The following is a 25885-nucleotide window of genomic DNA, read 5'->3' as shown; positions in this document are numbered from 1 at the left end:
CTTGCTTCCATGATAAAAGAAATAAAACCTAGAAACATCAAAATGTAGGCAGCATGATATACCTGACTATGACTGAGATGGAATCAGCTGACCACTAAAGAAATACACAGAACCTTCCAGGAATGCTAAAGGCCTTTCTTAAAGAAGGAGTTCATATCCCTAGCAGGTTTCAAGAAAAATACCCTGCTAAATTACAAATTACAACCAGCTCTGTGTTTCTTTTAGAGTGAATAATTCATTTGTCCCTTAAATTCTTTCTCTATATCTGATGTAAAACTGCTTCTTACAACAGGTGCTTATCCATATAAATGACTCTCTGGATTCTACTGGAGAACAACTGATTAGAGCAGAGGAGAAGGGAAAGATTGGGCATCAGAGCCAGATACCCTCTAACAAGATTTCAAAAACAAATACCCTGGCAAAAAAGATTATTACACTGGGGAAAACAATACCCATTCCACCAAAAGTAAATCTGAAGCTCAATCGAGTAATATATTCATTTTTCATAGTGAGTTACATGCAACATTCCTGCCTCATCATTTTCAAGTGTTTCAGGAGATGAAGCTCTTACCTTAACACAATTTTTGTGTTTACTATAGACTTTCTGCAAGAATTCAGCCTTCATAAAGTGACAGCAATTAGGCCTTCGGTTCCATTTTTCTATAGATGACGTTACTGAGCTCCCCTATTTCAAGTTCTGTATTTGATTTAATTAGATTAGACAATTATTAGCAAACTTAAAACACAACAACATGTGAAAGAAACTGCAGAATCAGTTGGCATGCCCTGTGTATGAGGAAGATTGTCAAGTAATGCTCCTTTTAAGACTCCTGATTAGAAGGCTGTGATTGCAATCACTAATTCTTTTCTCAAGGGTCACACACAATTGTTCAGATGGCCTGTAAATTGCAATTACAAAGCAAGATGAGGGATGTTGGCTGATGGTCCTTTTTCTGAAATCCAATCCACTTTTAAAATACAATGCCTTCCAATAATTGCGTCTCATCAGTTCTTCATTTAATAGTAACAATTTATGATTTTGCGTTTTCATTGAAAAAAATCTCATTAGTCCACAAAGCACTGGACTTGGGTAAGACGTCATATTAGCAAATGTCTTGTTTTCCAGTTTCAAACCTCAAAATTTCTAAATTTCAGAAATACTGTGATCAGCCTGTTTCCCTTGCTGCCACTTGTTTACTTAACAAATGTAAAGACATGTGGGTCCTGCTTCTTAATATGCTAATGACATAATTCTTTATCTTTGACAGCCCTTTGTTCCACAAATACAGAAAGTGAAATGAATGATAACTAGTCACTCCAAATTCCATGGGTTGCTTTGCTATTGGAGCCAAGAGAAAAAAAAAATGAAAGAATGAATGATTCATGGAAAAGCAGTGCATTCAGGACACTTTTCTGTAGTGACTGGAGAGCAAAAGGGAGAGTTGAGTGCTAAAATGGAATTCTAAACGTGGATTATTCACTGGGCAATGAACCAGTGGAGAGAGAGGTTAGGGAGGCAGAGAGAGTACAGAATAGAGAATAAAAGAAACAGATTTTCAAAGTTTGACTGCCAATGTTTCAATGTTTTGCTAAGTCACTGAAAATTGTGTCTGATATTTTTGCCCTAAGCTTATTTGCCATAAACATCTTTGCCAAAAATGCTTTCCCTGCATAACTAATTGGCTGTAAGGATTTTTTTTTTTTTTTGGTTTAACAGTTTGGTTTCAACTATTCTATTCTAGTTAGAGAACTTACTGATGGCTTCATTGAGTTGACAGATGATAATTTGTCCCAAATTTTGATCTCTTATTTTGAAGCACACTACATTGGAGGAGAAAGAGGTTGAGGGCTTGGAAAGCACAGAGCTGAACCCACATTTCCCACAGGACTTTGGAACATCTATCCAAGGATGTGTGACAATATGTCAAGAACACAAACGACAGCGAAGAGGCGTTCATAATGCAGTAGAAAGCTCAATTACAAATACGGATCCTGCTGTTTAGAAACTGACACCCCTCTTAAATGAAAGAAACACTTTTAGTCAACAGAAAATGTTCAACACTCTATACACAGTAGCCAAGACATGGAAACAAGATAAATTTCCATCAAAAGATGAATGCATAAAGAAGATGTGGTGTATAGGTGCAGTGGAATATTAGTTAGCCATAAAAAAGAATTGAATAATGTCATTTGCAGCAACACAGATGGGCCTAGCGATTCGCAATCTAAGTAAAATAACTCAGGAAGACAAATATCAGATGGTACCACTTGTGTTTGGAATCTGAAATATGACATTAATGAACTTATCTACAAAACAGGAGCAGACTCACGGACATAGAGACCAGATTTGTGGTTGCTAAGAAGCGAAGTGGAGCGGGGATGGAGTGAGAGCTTGGGATTAGCAGATGCAAGCTATTATACAAAGAGTAGATAAACAATAACCTACTGGATAGCACAGGGAATGATATTCAGTGTCCTGGGACAAACCATTATGGAAAATAATGGATATATGCATAACTGAATCACTTTGCTATACAGCAGAAATTAAGACAACGTTGTAAATCAGCTATACTTCAATAAAATAAACTTTTTAAGACAGAAGAAAAAAAGTGCAGTGCTGAATGAGGAGAGGAATCAACAAACAAAAATAAATAGATAGATGGATAGAGTATAACACTGAATGAAAGACTTGGAAGACAAATACTTATGTACAACCCATAAAATAAAATCAATTGTTCGCACAGTACTGTCATGAATCTACACACATCTTAAATGTATTCAAATATTTTGTATTTTGCATTAAAGCCTTGTCATTCATTTCTTATGTCTCATCATCCCCTTTTTAATGTCCCTCTTTTTCAAATCATTTCATCTTTTACAGAAAAATTGCCTTATGGTCAATTAGTTATGTGGCAAAAATGTTTGTGGCAAAGTCATCTATAGTAAAGATGCTTAGGAGAGAAGAACCTAGAACCACTAAAAATAAAGTGAAGTCCTTTTTTCCCATCACAGCACACATGAACATACCTCACTGGGTTAATAGTTTATAATGAGCACAGTGATACTTTTACAGTTAACCTACTGAGAACTTCTATGTGTTCTTGACTGACAGTGGCAGCTCTAGATATAGTATACTGTCCAGTAACACTGACCTCGTGCAAACATTAGTTTAAGAAAAGACTTAAAATGGGGAGCTGAATAGAGTTTGAGTGCTGGACTGAAATGTCTGAGCTCCAAACTGGTTTCTCCACTTGCCAGCTTGTGGTATCAGGCAAGTTACTTCTTTCTGTGCTTCAATTTGTCATCTACAACATGGGAACAAAGTAGCCTGGCCCTCATATAGGCAGTTATGAGGATAAAGAGTTACCTAAGTGTTTAGAAGTGCCATATCTGCCACGTGGTTGGGGCTCAATATTTACCTAGTATTTTCACTCTTACTATAATTCTAGAAAGACAGCACACAGTTAATAAAAAAAAATCTGAATTCATAAGACAGCAGAGCATTGACCCTCCATATCTGTAGGTTCTACATCCAAGATTACAGAAGGACTGACTGTACTGAATATTCATTGGAAGGACTGACGCTGAAGCTGAAACTCCAATATTTTGGCCACCTGATGCGAAGATCTGACTCATTGGAAAAGACCCTGATGCTGGGAAAGATTGAAGGCAGGAGGAGACAGGGATGACAGAGGATGAGATGGTTGGATGGCATCACCGACTTGATGGACATGAGCTTGAGTAAACTCCAGGAGTTGGCGATAGACAGGGAGGGAGGCCTGATATGCAGCCGTCCTTGGGGTCGCAGAGTCGGACATGACTGAGTGACTGAACTGAACTGAACTGACTGTACTCTGACATTTTATAGAAGGCAACCATGATTTGGCAGGTCCTGGAACCAAACCCTACGGATACCCAAACAGCTTTACATAAACATCAACTCCCCCAATTTTTCTCCTTTCCCTTTGCAGTGAAATTCCTTGAAAACATTGTGTGTTTCCATCGTCTTCAGTTTTGCTCCTTGCATGTTCTCTCAAACCCATTCTGCCCAGGCTTCCCTGACTAGCTTCACTTAAACTGCTCTTATCAGAGTCACCACGGTCTGCACAGTGTTGGTGTCAATGGATAATTCAGAGAGCTCATCTTATTTACATACCAATGTACCTGACCCCATGATCACCACTCTCCTTAAAACTCACTTCCACTGCTTGCTTCGAGGGCACCACATTCCTGGTTTTCTCTGCTCTTTCCTTTCTCCACCTCCTTTTTGGGGCTGTGTTCCGTCTAACAGTGGAGTGTCTTAGGGCTTCATTCTCGGACCTTGTCTCCTTTCTATACATACTCAGCCTAGGTCATCTGTTCCATCTCCTTCCTGCCTTTAAATTCTTTATATGCTTATGTCTCCCAAGTCACGCCCCTGAACCACGAGCCAGACATCCCGAATGCAGTCTGTCCCAAACTGAACTCTTGATACTCCTCAGGAAATGGCACCTCTCCCCTTGCAGTTGTTCCGGCCCCACAGCTTAGGGTGTCTTTTATTTCTATTTGACTCTTCTTTCAGAAAACAGTCAGAATGCAAGCACCGCCTCCCCCACCCCACTTCACTGGACCACAGCTCCTCCATTTCTTGCTCAGGTTATTGCAAGAATCCCCTTACTGTTCTTCCTACTTCTATTCTTGCCCCCATTTTAGTCTATTCTTCACACCTCAACCAGAGAGATCCTTTAAAAAATCAGTCTGACAATTTCCTGCCTCTGTTGAAACTCCTCCAGTATCTCACCATCTCATGTAAAGTGAAAGCCCAGTCCTTTCTATCTCCTACAAGACTCCTTGCTGACTTCCTATATGTCTCTCCTCTTACTCACTGGCTCCAGCCACACCAGTTTCCTTGCATTTCCTGGAACACACCAGACAAAGGAGCTCTCAGAGACTCTGTCCCTGCTGTTGCCCCGCCATCCACTTGGTTCACAATTTCATTCCCTTTAGATCCTGACTCCAGGTCACCTTCTTTGTAAGTCCTCCCCTGGCCCTTCTGTCTAAAATTGTAACCCCTTCCTGATAGTGTTTTTTTTCCCCTAGTTTTTATTTCTTAGTACTTACCACTACCCAAAAGACAATATATTTTATCATACAGGCCTTCCTCATTTTATGCCAATTTGCCTAACTATAATTTGCAGATATTGCATTTTTTACAAATTGAAGGTTTGTGGCAACCCTGTGTTGTCAGATGATGGTTAACATATTCTAGAAATAAAGTATTTTTTTCAATGTCAGCATGTACATTGCTTTTTGTTTTTTTAGACATGATGCTATTGCACACTTAATAGCCTACAGTACAGTGTTAACAGGGCTTCCCTGGTGGCTCAGTCAGTAAAGAGTCTGCCTGCAATGCAGGAGACTCAGGTTCAATCCTCAGATTGGGAAGATCCATTGGAGAAGATACACACTTCAGTATTCTTGCCTGGAGAATTCCATGGACAGAGAAGCTTGGTGGGCTACAGTCCATGGGGTCACAAAGAGTAGAACATGACTGAGTGATGCATCCAGGCCATAATGTTAACTTTTATATGCACTGGAAAACCAGAAAATTCCTGTGCCTCACTTCATTGCAATGGTCTGGAACTGAATCTATAGTATCTCCAATGCATGCCAATGTTTATTCCTTGTTTCCTAACTAGATTTCAAGATCTATACAGAGAGAAATTTTGTCCATTTTGTTCAACATTGACTCTCCAATATCTAGAACAGTTCCTGGCACATAGTGAGCAATTAGTAAATAAGTGAGTGAGATGAATGAATTCTTTGGGCACTTTTTAATATTTTGCAAGGTCAGACATATTGTGGTGGTGGTTTAGTCACCAAGTCCACACTTTTTAGCATTTTGCAAGGTCAGATGTGTGGTGGTGGTGATTTAGTTGCTAAGTCATGTCTGACTCTTGCGATCCCATGGACTTTAGCCTTCCAGGCTCCTCTGTCCATGAGCTTCTCCAGGCAAGAATAGTGGAATGGTTGCCATTTCCTTTTCTAGGGGATCTTCCCGATCCAGGAATCGAACCCAGGTCTCCTGCATTGCAGGCAGATTCTTTCCCAACTGAGCTATAAGGGAAGCGGTGGATAGTATTAAAAACAGTTAAGGGAAACATAGGTCTTGCAAAATCATATTTAAGAACACTTTTTTCATATTTATTGTAAAATAAAACAGATACAGAAAACCTCCTAAAACAAATATATCACTTAATAAATTTATTATGAAGCAAATATTCTATAACCACCACCCAGTGAAAGAAATGGAACTCTGTCAGCCACTCCAAAAGCCTTCCCAACCTTGTCCATATCTCAATCCCCTCCCCTGAAAAAACCACCACAATCTTGACTTTCATAGAAACCACTTCCTTGTGTTTCTTTACATTTTCATCACCAAAGCAATTGAATTCTTAGACACTTTGGTTTAGGCGTGCCTATTTTTAAAGACTTCATGTGTTCATGTCTCCTTTAATCCACAGCCCCTCACCTCACTGCCCCACTCCATCCACCTTATCCTTCTTTTCATTGCAATTTCTACTGAAGAAGCTAGGTCATTGGTCCTCTAGGCTTGGCACAGCTTGCACACGGGTGGTGCCAGTCAAGGTGCCTCTGTATTTGCTGCAAAGGGGAAGTGTGATCCCAAGGCTTGATCAGAATCAGGTTTAATCCCTTTAGGTAGAACACAGGTTGTGCCTTATTTATTATTTATTTTCCACCGGGAGGCACATGACAACTGCTTGTCTCTCTTTTAGTGACATTAGCACTCTTGATACTCAAAACCCAGATCTATTAACTCATTAGGGATGCAGAATGGTGATACCCTAATTCTTTAATTGAATGTTCCTTTGCTGATGGGAATGCTTTTATAAAAAGGCAATCCCCCTCCTTTATTGGTTGATTACCCACTTGTACAGTTCACAGAGAAAAGGCAGGTAAAATGCTAGATTCTTTCCCTCTACCAGTTTTCAAAATAATGAGATGGTCCCCTATCATATTTTGAATGTGATCATTTAATGTTTGAAAAAATATCCTTATTGATTATGCTGAGATGAAAAGGTGGTATCTTTTCAAGTTCTTTGTTTTTGTCTGATGCTTTGGGGTGCAAATACAAAGCACTGCCTTTTTTAGTTGAGGTTGCAAATGCAGGATGTTTATTTCACACTGGAGCTCTGATAAGTCTTCAGTAGACAGATATGGAAAAAAAAAAAAGTCCAAGTGCTAATGTGTCTGTTATCCTACTGTTGAAAAATTATCCTGGGAGGAACGTGTTCCCAAGTAAGATTATAAATATGTACTGGCAAATCAGACTTACTTTCCACATTCATGTACTAATAACTTACTGAGTGCCTACCTTGTTCTGAATGGATGGAGTCAAGAGAAGCTCTATAGGACTTTCCCGGTGGTCCTGTGGTTAAGAAACTGTCTTCCAATGCAGGGGACACAGGTTTAATCCCTGATAAGTTGGCTTAAAGCTCAACATTCAGAAAACGAAGATCATGGCATCCGGTCCCATCACTTCATGGGAAATAGATGGGGAAACAGTGGAAACAGTGTCAGACTTTATTTTTCTGGGCTCCAAAATCACTACAGATGGTGACTGCAGCCATGAAATTAAAAGACGCTTACTCCTTGGAAGGAAAGTTATGACCAACCTAGATAGCATATTCAAAAGCAGAGACATTACTTTGCCAACAAAGGTACACATCTAGTCAAGGCTATGGTTTTTCCTGTGGTCATGTATGGATGTGAGAGTTGGACTGTGAAGAAGGCTGAGCACCAAAGAATTGATGCTTTTGAACTGTGGTGTTGGAGAAGACTCTTGAGAGTCCCTTGGACTGCAAGGAGATCCAACCAATCCATTCTGAAGGAGATCAGCCCTGGGATTTCTTTGGAAGGAATGATGCTAAAGCTGAAACTCCAGTACTTTGGCCACCTCATTCGAAGAGTTGACTCATTGGAAAAGACTCTGATGCTGGGAGGGATTCGGGGCAGGAAGAGAAGGGGACGACAGAGGATGAGATGGCTGGATGGCATCACTGACTCGATGGACGTTGAGTCTGAGTGAACTCTGGGAGTTGGTGATGGACAGGGAGGCCTGGCGTGCTGCGATTCATGGGGTCGCAAAGAGTCGGACACGACTGAGCAACTGATCTGATCTGATCTGATCTGGGGAACTAAGATCCCACATGCTGTGGGGTAACTAAGCCCATGTGCCACAACTAGAGAGAAGTTTCTGTGCCACAACTAAGACCCCATGCAGCCAAAAATAAGTAATTAAAAAAAAAAGATTCAGAGGTCTAGAACTGGAAGGCAGAAAGGTCTCATGAAGGCTTGCTCTGAAACCCCATCCAAAATAGAGTGTTACTTAATCTTACCGAGTCTCGGTTTAAACTATAAAGTCTCAAAAAATCTTAAAATTGGATTTTTGCAGATTAACACAAATAACTGTCAACTGGATACACAATGTCTAGCATAAAGAAAGCACACATGTAAAACTGTGTTATTATGTGACTATTCAATAATATTCTCTATATTCTCCACAGAGGTGATATTCACTAAGCTAGAAAAAAAAATGTGTGGACAGGTGGGAGAAATGGGAGTGGACCATATTTAGGAGACAGAAGTTGATAATTTCAGGATATTTTTCATTTGGGAAAAGCATTTTCAAGGTAGGAACCAGATTTTACTTCTTCTATTTCTGGCAATTTCTAGCAAATAGTAGTTTCTCAAGAATGTGTAGTGGGATTATAAATTTAATTCATAATACAATACTAATGTGTAGGGGAAATGAAGTAATTCCTTTATTTTATCTATAGCTGATCTGTTTTCTTTACAAGCATCCCCTACACAGGTAAAGAGTCGAAAGCACATTCTTATTGTGTAAAGCTTGCTGCTGCTGCTGCTGCTGCTGCTAAGTCTCTTCAGTCGTGTCCGACTCTGTGCGACCCCATAGACAGCAGCCCACCAGGCTCCCCCGTCCCTGGGATTCTCCAGGCAAGAACACTGGAGTGGGTTGCCATTTCCTTCTCCAATGCATGAAAGTGAAAAGTGAAAGTGAAGTCGCTCAGTCATGTCTGACTCTTTGCGACCCCATGGACTGCAGCCTACCAGGCTCCTCTGTCCATAGGATTTTCCAGACAAGAGTACTGGAGTGGGGTGCCATTGCCTTCTCTGAGTGTAAAGCTTAGCCTGATCCAATAGTTTAATTAATCCTTTGAGGTAATGCTGAGTCTTTTTTAAAATAAAATAATCTCAGCCTTTCACATGGTTTCCTTTTTCCTCCTGCCTCTCTTCTTCCTCTCCCTAAAATAGCATCCAGGTGTATGCTTCAAATCAGGATAAACCCACTCAACAAAAACTATCAGGAAGCAGGTGATGAGGCAACAGACTCTTCAGACTTTCCAAAGTATTCCTTCTAAAGTAGGTCTGCTCAGGTCCTGTGCAGCTGCTGTTCTTTTTTCCCTATCTTCTTCATCCATGTCTACTTTGTATGTTGGTTTATCAGCCATCACATTGGTTAGCCTTCAAGTCAGAAGAGAACTAAAGATCTCCCCAACTGATTAAACATGTTCCTTATTAAAGTTGGGCTTCCCTTGTGGCTCAGCAGGTAAAGAATCAGCCTGCAATGCGGGATACCTGGGTTTGATCCCTGGATTGGGATGATCCCTTGGAGAAGGAAACGGCAACCCACTCCAGTATTTTGCCTAGAGAATTCCATGGACAGTATAGTCCATGGGGTCACAAAGAGTCAGACACAACTAAGCGAATTTCACTTCACTTTATTAAATTTTAGAAAATAACTATGGATATTATACACTGCAGAAGCTGCATTTAAAGGCCTGTCCAACCAAGTTATATATAATTCATCATAAATGTGTGGAAATAATTTATAGGCCAAAGAAGAATAAAACCTTAGAATGGAAAATAAATGGAAAAAGACCTGGGATCCAGTGATACCTATGAATAAAAAAGTGATTGATTTTGAGAGTTCTGACATTAGTTGTATGCATGTACCAAATGTTCTGCCAGAAAATTAGCTGTAACTAGTTCTTTTCTTGAGGCAAAGCTATATGCATGTTTGTCTGAAATTAGCAATAAACTTTAAATCACCAAACTCTTAGGTTTGGGTCTGACATTTATAGGATATAGGAAGTCTTTAAGAAACACTTTATTTCTAAGTCAATATCTGGCTTGGTAGTTTCATCTTTTTGAAGATGAAAATTGATTTTTCTCAACACTGCAAACAGGCTGCTTCCCTCCCCCATCAGTACAAGGTGCCAGAAGCACAGGCAAAGCCCTGATGCCTGGTCTTGGGCAGTCTTGTAGCTTGCCATTTTCAGCATGATCTATATGGTAAGAAGAGAAAGCTTTAATTTTGCAAATTTTTAAAGATAGCATGTGTATTAACATGATGGTTTAGAATAACTGGAGACCCAAGATATGAGAAGGATCCATAGTATCTCATGAGTCACAGTAGTGTGCTCATGAACAAGACCGAGGGCAGGGAAGAATGAAAGCAGTGTTAAAAGTGTCAGGAAGTGAATGGCTGCCACTCAGGACAACAAGAATGTCCATCCACTTCCCCAGAGACCATCTCTTAGGTAAAGCTGTGGGGGATGGGAGCAGGAACTCCTCTTGTCCCATGGTTGAATCAAAGATCCAATGCTTTATGGGACAGATGGAAACAAAAGTCTCACTGCTTCCAGGGCAGGAGAGATAAGGAACTCACTTGGGCCTCAAATCCTGTACTGATACCAAGCAGACAACTGTAACTGCTAGAAATGGGGCAGAAAGCTCTCCTACTCATAGTTGGTTGCTGTGATGAAGGGAGGGGATGGAGGGACAGTAATGCTGAGAAAGTTCTATACCCAAGGCTCAGGCTCACAAGACCTCCCTAAAATCGGGGCTGAATCATGAGAACTAAGGAATCTTCCCACTATGCATCCAACTCTCATCCCCCACCCCCTGCTCTACTGGCCTCACCACAAGCCTAACATTTAGTAACAAGCAATCACATGGCAACCCACCCCATTACTCTTGCCTGGAAAATCCTATAGACAGAGGGGCCTGGTAGGTTACAGTCCATGGGGTCTCAAAGAGTCGCACACGACTGAGCTACTTCACTCAATCATAGTCTATTGCTGGGGGAAGGATAAGAATGGCCTAGATGTGCATGGGTTGCTGCAATCTGAGGATGGAGTAGGGACATTAAGAAAAAGCCTTCAGCACCACAAGATCTATTCTAAGCACAAGATAAGAGTAGACCACCATTGATGGAATTTGAAGTCCATGGTGCACTCAAGGATAACTATCAGTTCAGTTCAGTTCAGTTTCTCAGTCGTGTCTGACTCTTTGTGACCCCATGAATTACAGCATGCCAGGCTTCCCTGTCCATCATCAACTCCTGGAGTTCACTCAAACTCATGTCCATCGAGTCGGTGATGCCATCCAGCCATCTCATCCTCTGTCGTCCCCTTCTCCTCCTGCCCCCAATCCCTCCCAGCATCAGGGTCTTTTCCAATGAGTCAACTCTTCACATGAGGTGGCCAAAGTACTGGAGTTTCATCTTCAGCATCATTCCTTCCAAACACCCAGGACCGATCTCCTTCAGAATGGACGAGTTTGATCTCCTTGCAGTCCAAGGGACTCTCAAGAGTCTTCTCCAACACCAGAGTTCAAAAGCAGCAATTCTTTGGTGCTCAGCCTTCTTCACAGTCCAACTCTCACATCCATACATGACCACTGGAAAAATCATAGCCCTGACTAGACAGACCTTTGGCAAAGTAATGTCTCTGCTTTTGAATATGCTATCTAGGTTGGTCATAACTTTCCTTCCAAGAAGTAAGCGTCTTTTAATTTCATAGCTGCAATCACCATCTGCAGTGATAACTGTAGCAACCACAAAGCCCAAATCCAACCCAACCTCAGATTAGGCTGGCCCGCAACCACTCAAAATAATGACAGAAGAAAACAAGAAGTGTGTTCATTTCTGGATCTTAACACTATTTACTTCAGTCTCTTCTGTTCTTCAGGTATACCTGGTGGCCCAGATGGTAAAGAATCCACCTGCAATGCGAGAGACCTCAGATCGATCCCTAGGTTGGGAAGTTCCCCTGGAAGAGGGCATGGCAACCACTCCAGTACTCCTGCATGGAGAATAATTGCCCTGGACAGAGGAGAGTGGTGAGCTACAGTCCATGGAGTTGCAGAGAGTCAGATACAACTGAGTGACTAAGCACTTCAGTTCTTCAACTCACAATGTCTGAAATTCAATCAAAAATAACAAGGCACATAAAAAAGCAAGAGAAGAGATGACTAAACAAGACTTTGTCTTTATTTAGTTCCTGCTTGAGGGAGAGGTCTATTAGCCAATACCTAAAATGGATTATAACATAAAACTAGAAATATTTCAAAGTGTATTAGTAGTATTACATATATAGGGAAATGGGTAATTATTTCTGCCTAGGGGAGGTGCCAGGGAAATCAAATACGAGACATTAAGTGAGAGTTTGCCATGAGGAGAAATAGAACAAAGCATTTCAGGAGAGGAAATTGCTGTGCAAAGGCATGGATGGATGAAGAGGACATGAAATATTGGCAAGTTCACAGTTAGGCCAATAGAGCCTTGGGGAAAAATAGTTCTCTCATTGTTTGGTGCTTTTTTCATGGTGTCCATGAATGTGCATGAGTATACAATGCTAACTGTTCTCTGAAAATAGAAAAACAAATTGACTATATGCTGGGAGTGAAGTGATTCCTTAACACCATGGCTTCTGGAAGAAAGATTCTTGAATACCTTGAACTGCTATTGACAAGGTTAGGCTTTCTTGCTACTGGTGCTAGCTGATATTTAATTTTAAAAATACTCAAATGAAAATAAAAACATATATAATCACTGTGCCTATTGAGCATCACAAAGAATAGTTTTTTTAAAAAAGGAATATTGCCATAAATTTGAATAAATTTCCTGCATTTCTCTAGTCACAGGAAATAATACTAAACATTTTTCCGCTTTCTTATTGAAAAGTTGAATTAAGAGAAATGTATAACTTGTAACATTTCTCATTAATGGTAATTAGTTTCTGCATTTGAACATCATAAACACTCAAATGTGTGTCTTAGTGAGACATAAAAATTATAACCTTTTGAAAATCACCCAAACAAAGATAAACTATGAGAGCTTTTGAATATAAAGTATACAGAGGAAATGGTGCAATTACACGGAACTTTCAATACAATTAGTTTAAATTGATTTCATTATGAAATTTAAGCTCTCGTATATAGTTAGTACAGTTTATTTATAGGCTGCCTCTGAGTAGTTTGGAAAGCTGCACAAATGCTTTGTCATTAATCTTCACTTCCTTCCTCATTTTCTCTGTGCAGAAATTGATTCTCGCAGTCTTGGTGCAGCCTCTACACAGGGATGGATGGACTGTGCGGGCTCCATGGGTCAGGGTGCGATGGAACATTTAAATCTCCTTTGGAATCACTGATCTTTTTCTCCTTCTTTTTCATCTAGATGGGGAGGGACTAGGCACTCCAGATTCTGTATTGACCCCTTATCACTCGTTTATTTAAACATTCATTGCAATCCTGTACTTCTTTATCTAAATCTGGGCAGGACAAGATGGAATTGCAACTCAGGGCAACAAGGAGTATCCACATACCCTTCCTTCTCAGTCAGGTGAATTCCCAGGGGATGTGCAAAATGCACTGAGAGTTCAGACAGTAGGACAGGTGTGAAGCATCTTCCTGGAACATTCATTTCCCTCAAATATTTTTGTATTAAACTTTACTTTTTTCATAAATAAATTCCACTATGTCATGAATTAGAATGCACAGTAGAATTAGAATATACTTAAACTAAAACCAATAAATTTAAAAATTGTTTTCATTCTTGCCCCAAGATACTTCCCCAGATCCACCAGGCTTTTCTGTTCATGCTCTTCTCTTATGATAGGTACTATAGTGGAATGGGAAAGACTAGAGATCTCTTCAAGAAAATTAGAGATACCAAGGGAACATTCATGCAAAGATGGGCTCGATAAAGGACAGAAATGGTATGGACCTAACAGAAGCAGAAGATATTAAGAAGAGGTGGCAAGAATACACAGAAGAACTGTACAAAAAAGATCTTCATGACCCAGATAATCATGATGGTTTGATCACTGACCTAGAGCCAGGCATCCTGGAATGTGAAGTCAAGTGGGCCTTAGACAGCATCACTATGAACAAAGCTGCTGCTGCTAAGTCGCTTCAGTCGTGTCTGACTCTGACGGCAGCCCACCAGGCTCCCCTGTCCCTGAGATTCTCCAGGCAAGAACACTGGAGTGGGTTGCCATTTCCTCCTCCAATGCATGAGAGTGAAAAGTGAAAGGGAAGTTGCTCAGTCCTGTCCAACTCTCAGCGACCCCATGGACGGCAGTCTACCAGGCTCCTCCGTCCATAGGATTTTCCAGGCAAGAGTACTGGAGTGGGTGCCATTGCCTTCTCCATGAACAAAGCTAGTGGAGGTAATGGAATTCCAGTTGAGCTATTTCAAATCCTGGAAGATGATGCCATGAAAGTGCTGCACTCAATATGCCAGCAAATTTGGAAAACTCAGCAGTGGCCACAGGACTGGAAAAGGTCTGTTTTCATTCCAATTCCAAAGAAAGGCAATGCCAAAGAATGCTCAAACTACCACACAATTGCACTCATCTCATACGTAGTAAAATAATGCCCCAAATTCTCTAAGCCAGGCTTCAGTAATACATGAACCGTGAACTTCCAGATGTTCAAGCTGGTTTTAGAAAAGGCAGAGGAACCAGAGATCAAATTGCCAACATCCGCTGGATCATGGAAAAAGCAAGAGAGTTCCAGAAAAACATTTATTTCTGCTTTATTGACTATGCCAAAGCCTCTGACTGTGTGGATCACAATAAACTGTGGAAAATTCTGAAAGAGATGGGAATACCAGACCACCTGATCTGCCTCTTGAGAAACCTGTATGCAGGTCAGGAAGCAACAGTTAGAACTGGACATGGAACAACAGACTGGTTCCAAATAGGAAAAGGAGTACGTCAAGGCTGTATATTGTCACCCTGCTTATTTAACTTCTATGCAGAGTACATCATGAGAAACACTGGGCTGGAAAAAGCACAAGCTGGAATCAAGATTGCTGGGAGAAATATCAAGAACTTCAGATATGCAGATGACACCACCCTTATGGCAGAAAGTGAAGAGGAACTACAAAGCCTCTTGATGAAAGTGAAAGAGGAGACTGAAGAAGTTGGCTTAAAGCTCAACATTCAGAAAACGAAGATCATGGCATCTGGTCCCATCACTTCATGGGAAATAGATGGGGAAACAGTGGAAACAGTGTCAGACTTTATTTTGGGGGGCTCCAAAATCACTGCAGATGATGATTGCAGCCATGAAATTAAAAGGTGCTTACTCCTTGGAAGGAAAGTTATGACCAACCTAGACAGCATATTCAAAAGCAGAGACATTACTTTGCCAACAAAGGTCCTTCTAGTCAAGGCTATGGTTTTTCCTGTGGTCATGTATGGATGTGAGAGTTGGACTGTGCAGAAAGCTGAGCACCAAAGAATTGATGGTTTTGAACTGTGGTGTTGGAGAAGACTCTTGAGAGTCCCTTGGACTGCAAGGAGATCCAACCAGTCCATTCTGAAGGCAATCAGTCCTGGGTGTTCCTTGGAAGGACTGATGCTAAAGCTGAAACTCCAGTACTTTGGCCACCTCATGCGAAGAGTTGACTCATTGGAAAAGACTCTGATGCTGGGAGGGATTGGGGGCAGGAGGAGAAGGGAATGACAGAGGATGAGATTTCTGGATGGCATCACCAACTCTATGGACATGAGTTTGAGTGAACTCGGGAGTTGGCGATGGACAGGGAGGCCTAGCATGCTGTGATTCATGGGGTCGCAAAGAGTCGGACATGACTGAGTAACTGAACTGAACTGAACTGAAATGATAGCAGATATTGTAAGAAACTGTGGGGAATTCCATGCTGGTCCAATGGTTAGGACTCCACTGGTGCTTCTACTCCAGGCGGTATAGGTTTGATCCCTGGTTGGGGAACTAACACCCAGCAAGCCATGCCATGCAGCCAAAAAAAGAAACTCTGGCATTTGCTACGGTGATGTTTGCTACGGTGAATTATTAATAATATGTGAAGTATGGGAATCTAGGAGGTCATAGTAGCTAATAGGAGGCAGCTCAATGAGAGTCATGATGTAACTCTTCAAGAGGTCCCAAGTGTTAAAAAATGCATGAAACAAAAACACAGCTACCATGAACTGCCCGAAAAAGGAGTTCATGACGTTAGAATTTCTGCTGAGCCTATGGTGTCTCCTGAGTCCAAGAGCCACAGGTCTTCAACAGAATGAATCCAGCTCTCATTTTCTCAATGTTCCAGGCTCAGCACGACCAGCTATAAGATGGGCACTCTAGGGGAAAAGTCACAGCTCAATAAAAACAGCCCCAACAGCAAGAAAAATGTATTCTTGAGATTTAAGTGGCCTTGGGGCTCAGATATTCGGATCCCTGTCCTTCCCTGGGCTATGATACAGATTTTCCACGGGCAATATGCTTTCTGACTCTCAGGAATAGCTTTGAGAGCATCCCCTCGACAGCACCGACCCCTCTCTACAACTAGTACATGGAGCTGGCTCTCCCCAGCACACGAGCCATCTGAACATCTGCTGACCAGATACAGTTCACCGGACTTCAGCTTGCAGTTTCCCCAAGAGAATTTACAGTGTGAGGAACAACTGCTGGCTCTATAAACTGCCTCTCTCTCCCTTTTACTATGACTGTTTCTGTTCTTCTTAGGGAAGTTGCCCTGCTTTGTAACAGCTACTTGCCCTCTGAGCTTTGAGTGCCAAAGACAAAGGAAGACACAGAGGTGCGAAGCAGGGGCAGGGGGTGGGGGGAATCACACTCACCACCAGATTCCTCTCTAGATATAGAGACCTCAGACGGGTTCTCTACGATACAGGTAAGCTAACGATCTGCCCTCCTTGTAATTAAAACAAGAGAAAGGGCCACTTCTATGAACTCTGCATGAAAGCCACACCTTTTGGGACTTCTTGGGCAGTCCAGTGGTTCAGACTCCACCTTCCAATGCAGGGGGTGTGGGTTCAATCCCTGGTTGGCAGCTAAGATTCCTCGTGGCCAAAAGCCCCAAACATAAACAACAGAAGCAATACTATAAGAAATTCAATGTGCCTATATGTTCCATCGCTTCAGTCATGTGCAACTCTTTGCAACCCTATGGTCTAGAGACTGCCAGGCTCCTCAGTCCATGGGATTCTCCGAGCAAGAACACTGGAGCGGGTTGCCATGCCCTCCCTCCAGGGGATCTTCCTGACCCAGGGATCGAAGCCACATCTCCTGCATTAGCAGACAGATTCTTTACCACTGAGCCACTGGGGAAGCCCCAAGAAATTTCATAAAGACTATAAAAATAGTCCACATCTTAAAAAACAACACACCTTCTAGCAACAATGCTGCTTCTACACCTGGTTCAACCACTGAGCCCTTGAAGTCTCTCCATATCTCTAGGCCACTCTGCCTTCGTTCAGTCTAACAGAACTCTAATATCTGTATGTTGTGGGAATGCCTTGCCCTTGAAACAAAAATTCACGAGGTGCTAAAGACAACCATTCAGAGGTGTCTGTGAAGGACACGTATTAGCAGCCTTTCTATTTCTTTTTGTACCCTTCTTGCACTTAGTTCAGCAGGCTATAAAACCATGGGAAGAATTGCTTTTACTGTAAAGCAGCCTTCAGAGACATTCGCAGACTTCACATGCAAGGCTTGATTTAGGGTTTCCCTACACATACTCAGGCTTCCCTGGTGGCTCAGCTGGTAAAGAATCCGCTGGCAATGAGGGAGACCTGGGTTCAATCCCTGGGTTGGGAAGATCCCCTGAAGAAGGGAACTGCTACCCACTCCAGCAATCTGGCCCGGAGTATTCCAGAGATAGGATAGTCCATGGGGTCGGAAAGAGTAAGACAGGACTAAGAGACTTTTTCACGCACACGCAGGCAACCTGGGTTCAATCCCTTGTTTGGCAAGATCCCCTGGAGAAGAGAATGGCTACCCACTCCAGAATTCTTGCCTGGAGAATCACTTGGACAGAGGAGCCTGGAGGGTTACAGTCCATGGGGTCACAAAAAGTCGGGCACAAATGAGCAACTAACACTTTCACTTTCATGCTCTCACTTCGTACTTTATCACTGGAGAAGGAAATGGCTACCCACTCCAGTATCCTTGCCTGAAGAATTCTATGGCCAGAGGAGCCTGCCGGGCCATGGACCATGGGGTCACAGAGAGTCGGACATGACTGAGCGACCGAGCACGCACAGCCTGTGGGGGAGAAGGAGGTGTGCACCCGTCATTGGTGTCTTCCTTTCAATGCTCAGCTAAGTAGACAATAAACAAACCACTTTTCAGAAAAAATTACCTCTTCCAACATACTAAATGATACCCTGGTTGTATGTGTTAACTTCCATCACTATAAAAATGAATTTACCTCATACAGTAAGCAATCTACTTTTTGAGAGTAATTCAGTTACATGATTAAAGCCGACACTTTTCAAAAGGTGGGGCTTTCTTTCATGGACTACGCTACAAATGGAATCTTAAACCTGGGACATTTTTTTTTTTAACTCCAGATACTGTTTAGAAGATGACAGTTATGATTTCCTATTATCAAGTAGTTAATGAAAAGGAAATGATGCTGATATCTTGGTGGCCTATCAAAAGACTTTTGCTGGTTACTATTCATTGTGAGAAAAATGAGTTTATTGAGGTATAAACCAGGATGGCCTGGAGGGGAAGGAGAATGGACATTCTGTCAGTGATTCTTGAGCAAACAAGCACTGGGAAACCATCAAGCCAGTTCTAATAGACAGGCAGATCATCTGAGTCCTGGCCAGAATCCACTCATCACTGCTCCATCTCTTATAAGCACAGCCACTTGACCTCAGTGTCAGAGGAGAACTTGGCTGGACTTCAGGGACCCATAAGAGATTGTAACTGTCCAACTAGGAAGGCATAAAACCTGGGAAATGAATATGCTCCCTGGGGTGTCATCAGCACCAATGGGAAAGACCAGATGTAGCTTTTGAAAGGAAATCCAATCAAGGGTACACTTCAGGTTCTCTGGAAGAGAAATATCATTCCTCATTCATTCATTTTATAATTCACCAATATTTGTCAAGCATTTATTTTGTGATAGGTACTGTACTAGGCCATAAGACTACAGAGATGAATGAGATAAAGACATTTAGCAGGGCTGTGCCATAAAAGGACCTTACCAGTTGAAATGATAAATTTGGATTTTAGTCTAAGTGTAGAGGAAATCATGAAGTGTAGTGGAAATCACTCCAGTGGCTAAGACTCCACACCCCTGAGTTCAATCCCTGGTCAGGGAACTAGATCCCACAGGTTGAAACTAGAGATGTCACATGCCACAGCTACAGATCAAAGATCTGCACAGCTAAATGAGCAAATAGGCATTAAAAAAATAATTCAGAAGAGGGAAGGAGTGAGGAGGAGAGGAAAGGACAGGAAAAAAGAGAAAGAGATCAACTCCTTTATTACCTAGCTTACCCTTAGGGTTCATTCCTTTGTCATAATTATTTCTTAAGCTAGGAAGGATACAGAATTAGCCCTGAATTTTGGGGGCAACTCTGTTCAGCCAATACCCAACACTCAATGGAACCTTGAGCAAGTCACCTAACACTCAAACAACCTTGGATCACAAACAATCTGTGATCTCTTCCACTGGTTAACTTCTTCCTGTTTCTGTTGGCTTGTGCATGAATCTTCACTGATTATTTTTCTTTGAACACATAAGAAAAAAATTTTAAACATTAAAGCTTTCTCATATCAAGAAAGCTTGCAACGTCTCCAAAAGATCAAGGACAGCAAACACAGAGTCTGAAAAATGCAGTCAATGAACAGGTGTTGTGAAAAAAATTAAAAGATCATCGAACACAAATATGTTACCCATAAAAATGCAACATCCTGGAGGAGGTGGGCAGCATGCTGGACCCAGTACTGATTTGGCAAGATTAAAACTACAGGAGAAAGGACACTGAGGTACAGAGAGATGGAAGGATCCTGGATTTGACTGACGATACTTGGTGAGAAGACAAGCTGCCTTTTGAGAATGTGCAATACCACTGAATGAGCTTCCTGAACCTGAACAGAACAGTGGCACCACAGAATTTGTTAAAGGACAAGAAAGGAAGTGGACCAACTTAGCCTTACAGAGTCTCCATGAGAATGCTCCCCCATAGTAAAACTGATGTTTGGCTCTTTGTTCACAAACAGATTTCTTTCTTAAAGGCAACATCCTGGGTGTTACAAGCTCTGGATTGTGATTCAGAAGGTCTAAACACTGGTTTCATTTCTGTTACCAAGTTATGATTTTTTAGAAAGGTGCTTAGTATTCCTGATGGTCTGAAAAACAGTTTATAAAAATGAGTTATGATTATCTATAGGGACCAACAAACTGTTCCAACTCTACCCTTCTGGGAAGGGTGGAGTAGAAATAACAGTGAGCTTGGAGATCTCAGGTCAATCACTTTTAGTCTCTGGGCTTAGTTTCTCATGTGTAGAATGAGGAAAGTTGGATGTGAGTCGCGTTCATGCCCTGTGTTTAAAAGCCTAGGACACTGGGTTATTAAATGAGCATAACGTATTTTCTCTCCTTTGGATCCACAGTGATGGTAGCTTTGAAATCTTCCACACATAGATTCCAATGTTGCCAAGGCACTGGGAGAAAGACAGAGAGGACCACTCATGGTCATTCTGTAAATGGTAGATTTGGAGGGGCACAGGTCACTTCTGCTTACGTTCCATTGGTTAGAATGTCGCTTCTGTAAATGTAAGGAAGGCTGTTGTTGCTGTTGTACAGTGACTAAGTCATGTCCTGCTCTTTGTGATACAATGGACTGCAGCATGCCAGGCTTCCCTGTCCTTCACTATCTCCCGGAGTTTACTCAAACTCATGTCCATTGAGTCGGTGATGCCATCCAACCATCTCATCCTCTGTCACCCCCTTCTCCTCTTGCCCTCAGTCTTTCCCAGAATCAGTGTCTTTTTCCAATAAGTCAGCTTTTTGAATCAGGTGGCCAAAGGATCGAAGCTTCAACTTTAGCATCAGTCCTTCCAATAAATATTCAGGGTTGGTGTCCTTTAGGATTGACTAGTTTGATTTCCTTGCTGTCCAAGGGACTCTCAAGAGTCTTCTCCAGCACCACAGTTTGAAAGCATCAACTCTTCATTGGAAAGCTGGGATGTGTACAGTAGGAGGAGAAAAGCTTTTAGTAGTTACTTGTTGGTCTGTGCCACAAGACAGTAGGACAGACTTTAAGTGTGCCAACAACATATGTAAGCATGACCACTGGACTTAATGACTAGATGATAAAGGACACAAAGGTAATAAAAGGAACTGTTAATGGTTACTATCATGTGATATTCTGAAAGACAAAACTATTCTGATTTTTTTTTAATCTAGCAAAGAAAAGAATAGTCAATAAAAGTCTCTCTGGTTGTATGCTTTAAAAAAAAAAAAAAAGTCTTAAGACACAAGTAATATGTCCAGATAAAATTGATCAGTCATTTTCCTTCATCTACTTGATGCTAATCTATTTGGGTGTTAGAGCACAAGTGAGTGGTTGACTCTGTAAAATTTAAACCCCCAGAAGTGTTTTCAAAATATAATTAAGCTGCTAGGTGGAAATCTTTCATTCAGAATCAAAGTACACTTAGAAGACACAAGATGGAGAAGATAGAATTGTGCTTTAGTTCGATAAAATGGCCATGAAATGTGATTGTGCCCTTTAATAACCAGTATTCAAAAATTCTTACAATTTGCACTTTCGGATTAGATAAGAGAACTTTTCTAAAAAATGTCCTCGTTGCTCCACTGATGTCTCTTGCATTTCTGTATGAAAATGCCTATTTCTTTGCTGCCATGTACCAGAGATATGTCATGTCAGCTTAAACTACGGTTGGTACAGAACTCAGAGTGAGCCCCCCCCCCCCGGTGTTTGTTTAAATAGGGCTTTTGATTCACAAGCAATTAGCCATTCATGACACATGACACTGTAACTGATGTCATCAGAGCAGCTAATTAAGTGTACTTGTGCATATGACATGCCGTGATGCAAGAGACTCAGAGCACAAACATATTTCCTCGTGTTGGATTACATAGACTTAATCATTGGGCTGGAATTCATCACAGTCTGATTATGAATTTGGCCACGACCCCTTCCAAGAACCCGAACTGCTTGTTTCCAAAGAAATTTAATTCAGCATTCCTTTTTTTTTTTTTTTTTACTTTCTGCAATATTTCTTGCACCTTCAATTAAATGAATCAGCTCTGCTACAACCGTTAGTTTATACTGATGAACAAAAATAGGCCAGTGAGTCTGTTTTGAGCTTAATTCTATTTCAGCATAAAACACAGGAAGTCTTGGGTAATGAGCAGCAGCTGAGAATAAGACCTGCCCGAGTTGATCAAGACTGGGGTGAAGACGCACAGTGATCATGTGACAAAGCCTGTTTGCTCCTTCTGGGAAATGCAGAAGGGAGCATAGGGTCAGAGGAGAAGCCCAGGTGTGGGGATCAAGCAGAGGTGCATTCAAATCCCCAGCCCACAACTCACGAGCTTCGAGAACTCTGACAGTGGGCTGAACCCTATGAGGCCCACCTTCCTCATCTGAAATGACAGATAACAATTCCCACTTTAAAAATGCTGTCAGGAAGATTTAATGAGAGAAACTGGTACAATAAATAGTAAGCTCAGTACTAATGCCAGCCCCTTTCTCCTCATGATCCATTCCCACTTCTAGGACTTTCCACTGCAGTCAGCCTTCCTGCCTCTCTTCCTTCTATAGTTACTTTTTTTCACACTTGTTCTTGTGCATTTTAGAGACCAGCTGAACACCATATATATGACAGGCACAAGACACTCTTTACACGCTCAAACAGTTTCTAGTAGGGTAGACAAGTAATGAGTACAGTTACCTTATCTTAAATGTCATCTGGGATCAATGATGCCATTTCTGTGGATCTTTATTTTCTTATTTATTAGCTGTGCCTCACAGCATGTTGGATCTTCGTTCCACAACCACAGGTGGAACCCTCACCCTCTGCACTAGAAGCATAGAGTCTTAACGTCTGGACTATCGGGGAAGTCCCAGTAGTAAGTACTTTTAATATTAATACAAGGATAAGTACATGGCTGGTGTGTGGGTCAAGCACATGAAAGGAACGTGTAATCCAGTTCCAGAGCAACAAAGCTTTGTTGTTGTTCAGTCACTCAGTTGTGTCTGACTCTGCGACCCCAAGGACTGCAGCACGCCAGAGTTCCCTGTCCTTCACTATCTCCCACAGTTTGCTCAAACTCATGTCCATCAAGTCAGTGATGCCATCCTATCATCTCATCCTCTCTCGCCCTCTTCTCCTCATGCCTTCAGTCTTTCCCAGCATCAGGGGCTTTTCCCAATACGTTGGTTCTTCGCATCAGGTGGGCAAAGTATTGGAGCTTCAGCTTCAGCATCAATACTTTCCATATATATTTGGGGTTGATTTCCTTTAGGATTGACTGGTTGAGTTTATGGCAAGCAGTAGGTTATGAATGACAGAGGGCTGGTGCACAGCAGGAACATTACACGCAAAATCCAGAGGTGAGAGAAAGCCTGGACCTGTAGGTAGTTCTATCTGGCAGGAGGCAGGGTAATTGTGGGACATGAACTTGGAAGTAGGCAGAAGGCAGATTTTGAAGTACTTTATAGACCTTGTCGAGAAATTTAAACTTTATCTAGAGGGCAATTAGGGACTACTGCATGGTTTTAAGTGGAGAAGGGGCAGAATACAATTTATGCTTTAGAAAGACAGAGCAGGTGATGTAGGAATTAGTCAAGACAGTGGGGCCAGCTACAAAGTTGTTGACGTTCTCCACGGAAAGAGATGGACAGGCAGAATCAGAGTAGGTAGGATTTTTAATTATCCCTTCTTCCTGGGATTAGCCTGGGAACTTCTGTGAAGTTTCTACTTAGTCAAATAGTTTTACCATTTTCCCCACCTACCTGGGTATTAACTATAAGCACAAGTATTTGCTATTCTCACTTGCATATGTCCTCTGTGAGCCATGGTATGTAAGCTAGAGCTAGAGTCCAGCTTGCTTTGATGATCGCTGTGGATTTCGTCCTCTTCCTCACTGGTGACTAGTGTCTTCTTTCTGTGCCAGTAGACCTTTCTTGACAAAATTACCTTCAAACCAAACAGAACAAAACAAAAAACCTGACTAGCTTTCTAGAGAATCTATTTGACTATAGTTAAGTTTGTACATGTATATATAGAGGGGAAGACTGTTTCATGAAATATAATCTCGCCACTGAAATGACCTTCCCTAACTACTGCTGCTATAACTTGGGAAGACCCATTAGTGTTTAATAAAACATGACACATGAATGCAGCTGAAGGGCAAAGTAGTTGAAGAATTCTAATAGCTTAAGGAATGTGCCGACTCTGAAAGTCTTATGAGAAACTAAGGCATTTTAGAAGCAATTACTCTAACTTACAATTTTACTAAATTTCAAATTAGAAGGAATTACACTTTGGAAGCACAAAATAAGAAAAAAAGAATCATACTTATTCATCTCGAAGAACTTTTAAATAAAAGAACTTTTAAAAAGTTAGCAAGGGAAAGGCTTGCAAAAGTGATGTTTGGCATGTAGAATGGATGTTTAAAATGTTTAACGGATGCTTAAAAATGTTCCGTAGACCCACATAAATACAGGAACTGCTGGTTCTTCAGAGAAGAGCATGAATGAATAGCAGGAAGCATCATTTTAACACTGGCCATTTTTTAAATTATTTGGGTTCACAATATTTCTTTGCCAGAAAGCAATGAAGTGTGAAACCAATCCAATGAAACCAGATAGATTGGGACACCAGTACTTCCATATTTTTACCAAGCATTCAACATGCTGACATCATCTGAAGCCTATAGTTTAAGATCATAAATCCTCCTGTGAGGCTCATTTGTTAGTATTTGGGCTCATTTATCATCCCAAAGGGACAACTGCAAAGGAAAACACAATTGAATACTGTCGATCCATAAAACCTCACATGTTTGCATGTGACCTAATTTAAACAGAAAGAAATTCATCTGTATTTTCTTCCAAATCTACCTCCGTGCCCACAAAGGCCTTGAGGATACAAATGCATTTCTAAAAAAGTTTCCAGTTTTGTTCTCTTTTCTCATCTCTGATCATTTCCTGAAACTACCATTGTTGAGCGTATACTACACAACATTCACTATGGCAAGCACTTTATAAATAGGATCTTATCTAATTACAACAATATCATGAATGATGCTGCATTAGCCTGCTAGGGCTGCAATAACAAAAAGCAGTACAGACTAGATGGCTTGAAAAACAGATACTGTCTTATCATTTATCTTTCAACCTCTTTATACTGGTGTTGTACAGCATTAGCTGCCTTGCAGTTGTGGAGGCCAGACATCTGGCATCAAGGGTTGGTTCTTTCTGCAGGCTGTGAGAGAAGGATCTATCTGTTCCAGACTTCTCTTCTTGACTTGTCAATGGGCGTCTTCTCCCTATGTCTCTCTCTGTCCATGTCTATGTCCAAATTTCCTCTTCCTGGCAGCCCTGTGGTTAAGACTTCACCTTCCAATGCATAGTGTGTGGGTTTGATCCCTGGTTTGGAAGCTAAGATCCTACATCTTTCACAGCAAAAAAAAAAAAAAAAAAAAAAAAACACCATAAAACAGGAGCAGTCTTGTAACACAATCAATAAAGACTTCAAA

The 25885-nt window shown here is 41.3% G+C and overlaps 1 long non-coding RNA gene and 1 pseudogene across 5 annotated transcripts in view; one reads left to right on the top strand and one right to left on the bottom strand.

The window, feature by feature from the left end:
• The window catches only part of LOC147366280 (uncharacterized), a 186412-nt gene that overhangs the window by 120582 nt on the left and 39945 nt on the right, over positions 1-25885 (bottom strand). Inside the window, exon 3 of one of the 5 annotated variants that reach the window (XR_015133294.1) lies at positions 7376-7539. The exons of 2 other annotated variants lie outside the window; for them this stretch is intronic. This is a non-coding gene — a long non-coding RNA (uncharacterized LOC147366280). Of the gene's footprint in view, positions 1-7375; positions 7540-21335; positions 24325-25444; positions 25802-25885 lie in introns of those variants that run through there. 2 more of the 5 variants (XR_015133295.1, XR_015133293.1) reach the window with 2 other exon arrangements.
• LOC147366282 (anaphase-promoting complex subunit 13 pseudogene) lies at positions 12791-20339 on the top strand (annotated as a pseudogene).

Source organism: Bos grunniens, chromosome 9 (genome assembly GCF_055505025.1).
Source record: "Bos grunniens cultivar Pamir isolate PY7600 chromosome 9, Bosgru_T2T1.0, whole genome shotgun sequence".
NCBI classification, from domain to species: domain Eukaryota; kingdom Metazoa; phylum Chordata; class Mammalia; order Artiodactyla; family Bovidae; genus Bos; species Bos grunniens.
The sequence above is the reverse complement of the archived record's forward strand: the minus strand, read 5'-3'. Positions and strand labels throughout refer to the sequence as shown.